Here is an 8,628-nt window from a genome sequence, read left to right on the forward strand (position 1 = left end):
CTGATAGGGGAGGTCCTCCTCTCCTTCCTTTCTGATCTTAGTCTATCAGTTCACATCAAAAGTGGCTGCATTGTCCTCTACTATGGCCTGGTAAGGCTGCTCCCCCCCAGGGGGAGGTGATCAAAGAGCAGGCCAATCAGATTATGTCAGAGGCAATCCCTCTTCCCATTACTATGTAACCCACTTGGACACTAAACTGCCCTGGGCTACATCTGTGCATTGGTTCTAGGTTTTTTTTTTTTTTTTTTTTTTTTTTTTTTTAATGCTAGGGTTTTACTTAGGAACTTGGTCTTTGTAGTCCAAACATTTTGCCAAAAATTCTATCTGGTTGTGAATTTTCATCCTTGTTTAAAAATCTGAAAATCAGGGAAATAGAGGGATGGTTCAACAGTTGAGAACATCGGATGCTCGTTGGGAAGATCCGGGTTTGAATTCCACCATCCACATGCTCTAGTTCCATGAACTATGACACCTTCTTTGGCCTTTGTTAGCACTGCACACATGTAGCACACAGGTTCATGCGCACAGAAAATATATACATAAAATATCTTCCTTTATTGAACATATAAATTCTTTTTTCATATATTATATCTTGATTACAGATTCTTCTCCAATTGCTTTTTCCAGTTCCACCTCTCCTTACATCTGGATCCATTCCCTTTCTGTTTCTCATTAGAAAAGAATAAGCTTCCAAGAGATAACAACAAAACATAACAAAAGAGTATAAAGACAAAAACTATCACAGGAGCCTACCACAGAGGACCTCTGAAAGACTCTACCCAGCAGGGTATTAAAGCAGATGCTGAGACTCATAGCCAAAACTTTGGGCAAAGTGCAGGGAATCTTATGAAAGAAGGGGGAGATAGAAAGACCTGGAGGGGACAGGAGCGCCACAAGGAGAGCAATAGAACCAAAAAATCTGGATCCAGGGGTCTTTTCTGAGACCCCTGCGTGGAGACAATGCATGGAGATAACCTAGAACCCCTGCAAAGATATAGCCCATGGAAGCTCAGTGTCCAAGTAGGTTCCCTAGTAAGGGGAACGAGGACAGTCTCTGACATGAACTCAGTGGCTGGCTCTTTGATCATCTCTCCCTGAGAGGAGAGCAGCCTTACCAGGTCACAGAGGAAGACAATGCAGCCAGTCCTGATGAGACCTGATAAAATACAGTCAAATGGACAGGGAGGAGGACCTCCCCTATCAGTGGACTGGGGGAGTGACATGAGAGGAGAAGAGGGAGGGTGGAATTGGGAGGGGATGAGAGAGGGGGCTACAGCTAGGATACAAAGTGAATAAATTGTAATAATTAAAAATAAATTAATTAAAAAAAAACAAAAAAAAACCCATAACACTGAAGTTGGACGAGGCAGACTAACAGAAGAAAAGGAGCCAATGGAAGAAACAAGAATGAGAGACCCTCTCATTTGAACACCCGTGAATCCCACAAGAAAGACTAAACTGAAAGCCATAATAAATATGCTGAGGACCTGGTGCAGACCCAAGCATGTCCTGTGCTTTCTGCTCTAGTCTCTGTGCATTCAAATGAGATTTGCTCACTTGATTTAGAGGGCTCAAATACTAGTCTTTAAAAAGGTAGTGATAAAATGACTCCTAATGATAGTCTGCTATACTTATAGATCAGATGTTCCTTATTCAGCCATCATCAGAGAGGCTTCCTCCTGCAGCAGATGGAAACAAATATCCACACCCAGACATTTTATATACAAACACGCACACATACACACAATCGCAGACACTCACAGGGGGGAGAGAGAGAGAGAGAGAGAGAGAGAGAGAGAGAGAGAGAGAGAGCAAACAAGTGAAAGAGAGAGTGTTCGGGACACTCATCTGTAAATGGGATGTCTCCATCAAATCTTCTCTCTCATATTAAGGGATCACCATAGAAGAGGAGGTGGAAAGAGTCTAAGAGCCAGACGGGATGAAGCCCACCAGGAAAATCAATCTTTCTGTCAATTCTGTTTAGAGGCACATATCTCACTTCAGGTATATAGATTATTTGACATTTTCTTATTTTCTATTCATTCTTTTTTCATGTTAAGCAATTTATGCTTTTATTAGTACAAATATATCCAGGTTTTTAAAGTTGCTATATCATTTTCTTATTTTTGCTAGAAAAAATGGTCTGGTTCTTCTCCACTTCTTCTGATTTTGTGTATCTTATGTTTCTACTCTTGCATTTCAGGGTTTTTCTTGTCCTCCTTTAATTTCAGGTACATAATGGTTTGATTTCATTGAACATTTTCTAGACATCGCCTCATTATTATAATTTTTGTAGTCATACTTATTGACTGTTTTTGTTTAGACTTCATTTTCAAGCATTTGCATTGCTGTACATTCTCTGCTGGCCTCCGTGTAGATAGACCTAACATCTGTTTTCTGTCTATTTAACTGATGCTTATGTTTCAAACTAGTGCAATGTCTACTTCCTTTCACTATTGTGTTCTTATCTTTGGCATGGCTACTTCAAAACACTTTCAGTACCAGACTCTCACTTGTCCTGAGGCAATAGAATAAATGATAATGTAAAGATCTTAGCGCTCTGTCCTCTGGGGTTCGTAGCAAATGCAGAGGAAGGTAATTTTGACTGAGGAAGAATGAGAATGGCAGTCCGGAGTTGATTCACTTCATGCTATAGAATCCAGCATTTGGAGATTACTCATATTTCAAAATCTACAGTGGGACTGCGCATATTCTAAACCTCCAGCCTCAGGTTTTTAACAGTATAGCTGTAGACTTTCTATTTTTCTGTTTATATCGTTCTGTGATCTGAAGCTAAACTTCTAGCCCTTTTCAGCTGCTTTGTAATGCCATTTTTTTTCAGGTGTTCAGATTAAAGCCTAGATAGATTTAGATAAATATTTTAAAATGTTTATAGTTGTCACTTTCAGGCTATTTACAAAAAGCTGCATTAAAGTTTGCTGCCTTGATGTCGGATTGTAGTTGAAGTCCGTGAACTTTTCTTCTAAACAGTCTATCAAACATAGGTAACACACGGCAAAAAAAGTTGGAGAAGTCTGATAGAGTGGGTGACATCCAATCTGTGCTAGTCAAATGGACATTCATGACATTTGTTTCTTTTCAAGGGAAACTTTAGCTTTCTTTCATGAAAGATCATCATCAGTATTATCTCAAATAATGAAAAAATACATTTCTAATTTGTTGTTGAAAGTTCTAGCGTACTTCCTCCAAGGATCTGGGAACATCATAGAAGAAGCAGGTGGAAAGAATATTGGTGCCAGGGACTGCGGAGGAGTGCTGAGAATGTGGTCACACTGAAAAGAGAACTGCAGCCGTCATTATCTGTACCAGACCTGCACAAGGCTGAATCTGTTACCACTCACTATGTAGAAGAGGGGCTCCTAAGACCCCACCCTTCACTGAGGGATTGGGGGAAGTTAATGGGTGCTAGGAGGAAGGAGGTATCGAGGTATCGTTGTCTTTAGTGATGCTGCAACTGATGAGTTGCCTGTGTTCCAGAAAATTCTCTCTCTCTCTCTCTCTCTCATGCACCCAAAGAGATATTTTGTTTGGAAGCAGAAACGTTCACCATGAGAGGGGGAGGAATGAGAGAAGCTAATGAGGGCTTAAAATTATAAACATTCAGTGTGAATAAGTATGATATTCTCAAAGAAGTTATTGACAACGCTGTAGAATTTAGAAATAATGAAACACTTTGTCCTTTCTGGTGAATTAAAAAAAAAAGACTACATATGATCACTTATGCAACTCATTCCTTTTACTCCTTTAAATCACTTGTCCAGCGTAGGCATTCATGTTTATTATTCTTGTGGTATTTTTGCTTAGCAAATAGTATAATTTACACTAAAATCTCTTGAAATTTGTTTTTATTCCAATACTTAGATATTATGTCTACACATTTTAAAAATTATATAGATTTAAAACATTCAAAATCTGTTTTTCCATATAAATAAAATGATAAATTATGTTGCAATTAATGAAAATATAAATATATATTTATAAATATAAATATAAAGATTATGTAACAGAATCTTTTTGCTTTAAATTCATAGTACTTACTCATTAACTCAGAAATTTTAAAGTAAAATCGTTCAATGTTTCTTGCCTCTTTATTACCCCTGTATCAATATCTTCATCTGTACCTACCTGGTTATATCATCTTCACCTTTAATTATCTATTGGGAAACAGTTTCAGTAGCATTCGGTTTTCAGCTCTTATCAGAGCTTATCATTTTTCTCTTCTGTGGCTACCCTTTGAATGACAACTGTTTGTAGCTCGACACAGGCCAGGTGATTCAGGTTCTGTAGTCCTTAAACCTGTGTCCTTCCTTTTTCCTTCTGAGTCTTGAGGTATCCTTAATAAGGGCAGTTTATAACAACACGGACTTATTCTCGAACATTTCACAGCCTAGGGAATGATTCTCTGTATGAAAACCAGTGAGGGCAGAGGTAACATGTAGATGTCATGCGGTGCAAAATTCCAACAGTATATAATATATTATATGCATTGTTAAATATTTATTATATATTTTTAGATACTATAATATTTTACATAATATATGTTACATATTACAAATATTTTTGTGATACTCTTTAAAGGTTTTTATTTGTCTTATTCCTTAAATATTTATGTGCTCCCATTTATCATCTTTACAAAGCTCATGATATTTGAAGATGATGTCTTTTAATGTAAGGATTGCAGATATGATAAATATTGAAAATAATTTTAGAAGGTGCATATATACTGGGTGAAAGTCATTACATGCATCATTTGTAGATGCTTCTCTAGCTAGTGTCTATGAAATGACTTGTTTAAAATAAGACAGCTTTTTCTAAAGTTCTAGAATACTGTGGTGTTATTTGTCCTGTAGTGAAAGCCAGTGTTTTGTTCAGAAGAAATAAATGGATGTGACTTAAAGAGAGCTTTGTCATTATAAGGTACTCTATAACAAGAATCCTTCATCAGGTAATGACTTTCCAAATAAAACTAAGAAATGCTCACATCTTGAGAATCAAATTTGTTCCATAAAAGATATGAATGAACCCTGTGAGGAGTTATGCGTCATTCTTGTTTGCTCTAGCTCTCTGCTTTACCTCTCCAGGAGGAGGGAAATTTTATCTTTTAGAAAGCATGGAAGCAAAGTAACACAAGTGCTCTCAAAGTCTCTATCAACGGTCCATTGTTCATTAAATTGAATGCTGGGAAATCAAAGTTCTTGTAGATTTTAATAATTCTATTTTCCTTCCTTAGGCACAGTTTTCCAGCTCCTCTTAAAATGGTCTTTCTTATAGTAATTTTAGAAATGACTAGAACATCTCTGAGTGAAGTTTATTGAGGTATGGTTACCATCAAAAAAACTTTCCCCCTTAAATACACATTTTAATGATATTTGACAAAATTGTACACTCAGGTAATTACCAGCATAATGAAGATACCAGGTGTTTCCATCACTGAAGAACTCCCTTTGTGTGTCATCCTTGTCAATTATAATCAAGCTGTAATAGATGGTCCTGTACAGATTTTTGTATAAATGTAAGCTGTATTTTAGTAGGACAAAAATCTGGTAATGAGCTTAATAGGTGATATATAAATGCATGATTAAATACATAAAAGCCTACTGAGTCATTCTCTTCTATGACAATTCTATGGAGTTTTGACATTACCATTATATAATTCATACATATGAATATTAATGTAGGATATATATATGAATTCTAGCTATTCTGTCACCCAAAATATTGGATTGGTGGCATTTCATATAGATAATAGCTACAGCAATCGGTGAAAGGGGGAATTATACTGTAGTTTTAATGACTGCATTTTCCCAATGGCTGAAAATCATTTGAACATCTCTTCATATCTTTGTTTAGCACCTAAACATCTTTTTGAGTGAATCATGTATTAAATCTGATCTCATTTTAAGATTTGGCTTTTTTTCTATTTCTCCTATACTTTTATAAGGCAATGAAAATAGAAAAATATAAATAACAAAATATAATAAGTAAGAATATATATAATATAAAGACATATGAAGACAACACCATATACATGAATGTTTATCAATGTGAAATATCCAAGGTAAAAATTTCAGAACATGCACATTTTCAAATTTAAATCATTACAGAGAGGAATCAGATATTCAAATAAACGATGAATGAAAATGTAATATTTTCAAGGGACAACCAACACATTATTTTTAGACAGCGTTTGCCCCAGTTTATCATCATATTGAATGTAAGTTCAAACAGAATCCTAAAAGACTTTTTGTTGAAGTTGCAAAAGTTCATTCTAAACCTTATAAGGAAATTCAAAGCTTTGAGACTTGCTAGACACATTTGAGTTCATCAGAAAATAAAATCTATCTGGTCAAATGCACTGTTCTCTTTGTATGTTGCTAGATTTTATTTGCTAATAAAAAAACAAGCTTGTGCCCATATGTATTTGCTAGTAACCTGTAATAATTTTTCGTTGTTCTTGTTGCCCAAGTCTTAGTTACTTTTCTATTGATGTGATAAGACACCTTGGCCAAAGCAACTTATAGAATGAAAGAGTTTACTTGATGTTTGCAGTTTCAGAAAGCTAAAGTCCATGACCTTCATGGTGGCAGTACGGCAGCAGGCAGCCAGGCCTGGTGCCAGAGCAGGAGCTGAGAGCTAACATGGGGGGGACAAATCTATGAGTTATGGAAAGTGAAGGGGAGAGAGAGACAGAGACAGACAGAGAGAAACAGAGAGAAAACACACAGAGACACAGACTGGTAATATTATGGAGGTTTTTTTTTTTTTTTTTTTTTTTTTTACATTAAGACCCACCCCTACTGACATCTCTTAATGCTTCCCAAACAATTCTACCAACTGGGGACAAAGCATTCAAGTAAATGAGCCTATAGGAGCCCTTTTTATTCAAACCACCACAGTTTGGTTTTAAAATGAGAGTAATTCTAGCTTTTTGCCGTATCCTGGGAAATGTTTCTTTTATATTTGGAGATAACAAGAAGCAAGGGGCTACTGTGTATGAGTTCTAAGACTTACTATAAAACTACAATAGTCAGGACAGTCCACCAGGAGACTAGACCAAAAATCATGGTAATGTATGCATAGGGCAGAAACAGGTCATTTCTAGAGGTCTCTGCCTGGAGATACTTAAGATTAATCTCAACACAAGGAAACTTTAAAGTTGTAAATTTGTAATTATAGGTTTTGCTGTGAAAGTGTCTCAAAAATGTCCATTCCTGAGTAATCTCTTCACATCTCGTGGCCTGCTAGTGGTTAACTGTTAGAACACATAACAAACAGAGCTGACTAAATTTGGGCATATGGGCTTAGATGTCCAAAAAGAGTCCTGAAAATTCATTACAGACCATAATCAAATAATATTTTTTGGGCTTCCCCCTCATATCTCAGTTTTAAGTTTTTCTTGTAAGTGTCCATACATCTGCTTAGTACATTGTACTGAATGTTTTATTTTCTCCTTCCATCACTTTAGACCACGTTCTCCATTTATATGGGTCTAAGGCTCAGACTTTAAATCCTGTTCAGGGCCTGAGTGCTCCCAAGAGGGCAGAACTCTTTTAGTTCCTTCCTGAAAACATTCTTCACAAAGTTTTTATGTTTTTATTTTTATTTTTAGGGCAAAGAGCACATTCTATTTGGTGAAGGCAAATAGCATCCAAAAGAGACTAGATGGGCAAGGCACTGTGATAAGGGAGCCTCTGGGGCTACACAGAAATCTCACACGGGGCTCCGGTTACAGAAATGTCCTCAGCTATTCAGCACCATCCGGACAAGCTCTTCATACTTAACCATGGCTGTCCTCGTGCCCCTCCACCAGCCTCTCTTCAGTCATTCTTCCTCCTCAGTCATCTTCTCACCCAGTGTGACAAGGACATGACGGATTTCAGCACCCGTGACAGCACCACACAGTACTCTGGTCCTTGTCTTTGGCCACAGTCTGAAACATGGGCAGGAAGTGCTAAAAGTCCAGCACCTTCAGGTTCATCTCATCACCCTTGATGTTCCCCAGGACCTTAAGCACCTCGGCATTGGTGGGGTTCCAGCCCAGGGCCTCATCACGTCCCCACACTGGCTGTAGAGGATTTTGTTCGGTCAAACAGCCGGAAAGCCTCCTTGAATTCTGCGGTCTGGTCCTCGGTGAAGTCAAACATCTCGGCTGTTTAGCTCGGCGAGACCTTTCCCGGGAGTAATGACCAGTATTCATTTTCTTCACTCCAAATTTCACAAAGAGCCAGTGCTGCTGACAGACAAACAAACAAACAAACAAACAAACAAATGATACAAATATGCAAGTGGATCAGGATGTGTCCTCTGATAATCCATTTTACCTCTGGAGAAAATGTTCTGTGACCTTCCTCACGGTTAGTTTACAAGTTTCCCTTGTTAGTTAAGTACAAAACAATAGTGATGATTTCATTTAAATAGTGTTTGGTTTGATCATGCCAAATTATGTGTGATTGTTAATGGAATTTTTGCGGTGGTTGGCTGCTTTGTATAATTTTAGCAGATTTCCCATATGTCTTAATTTAATGTAAGCAGCTACAAAGGTCCCTCTGTGGTAAGAGTTAGATTTGTTTCCCAGTTCTTAATATTTCATGTGTCAGTCTTCCTGCA

General features: G+C 37.3%; 1 pseudogene; it reads right to left on the reverse strand.

Moving 5' to 3' along the window:
* Positions 1 to 7,798: 7,798 nt before the first annotated feature.
* LOC110540223 (myosin light polypeptide 6-like) lies at positions 7,799 to 8,184 on the reverse strand (annotated as a pseudogene).
* Between the last annotated feature and the right edge of the window lie 444 nt (positions 8,185 to 8,628).

This window comes from Meriones unguiculatus, chromosome 15 (genome assembly GCF_030254825.1).
Source record: "Meriones unguiculatus strain TT.TT164.6M chromosome 15, Bangor_MerUng_6.1, whole genome shotgun sequence".
Classification (NCBI taxonomy): domain Eukaryota; kingdom Metazoa; phylum Chordata; class Mammalia; order Rodentia; family Muridae; genus Meriones; species Meriones unguiculatus.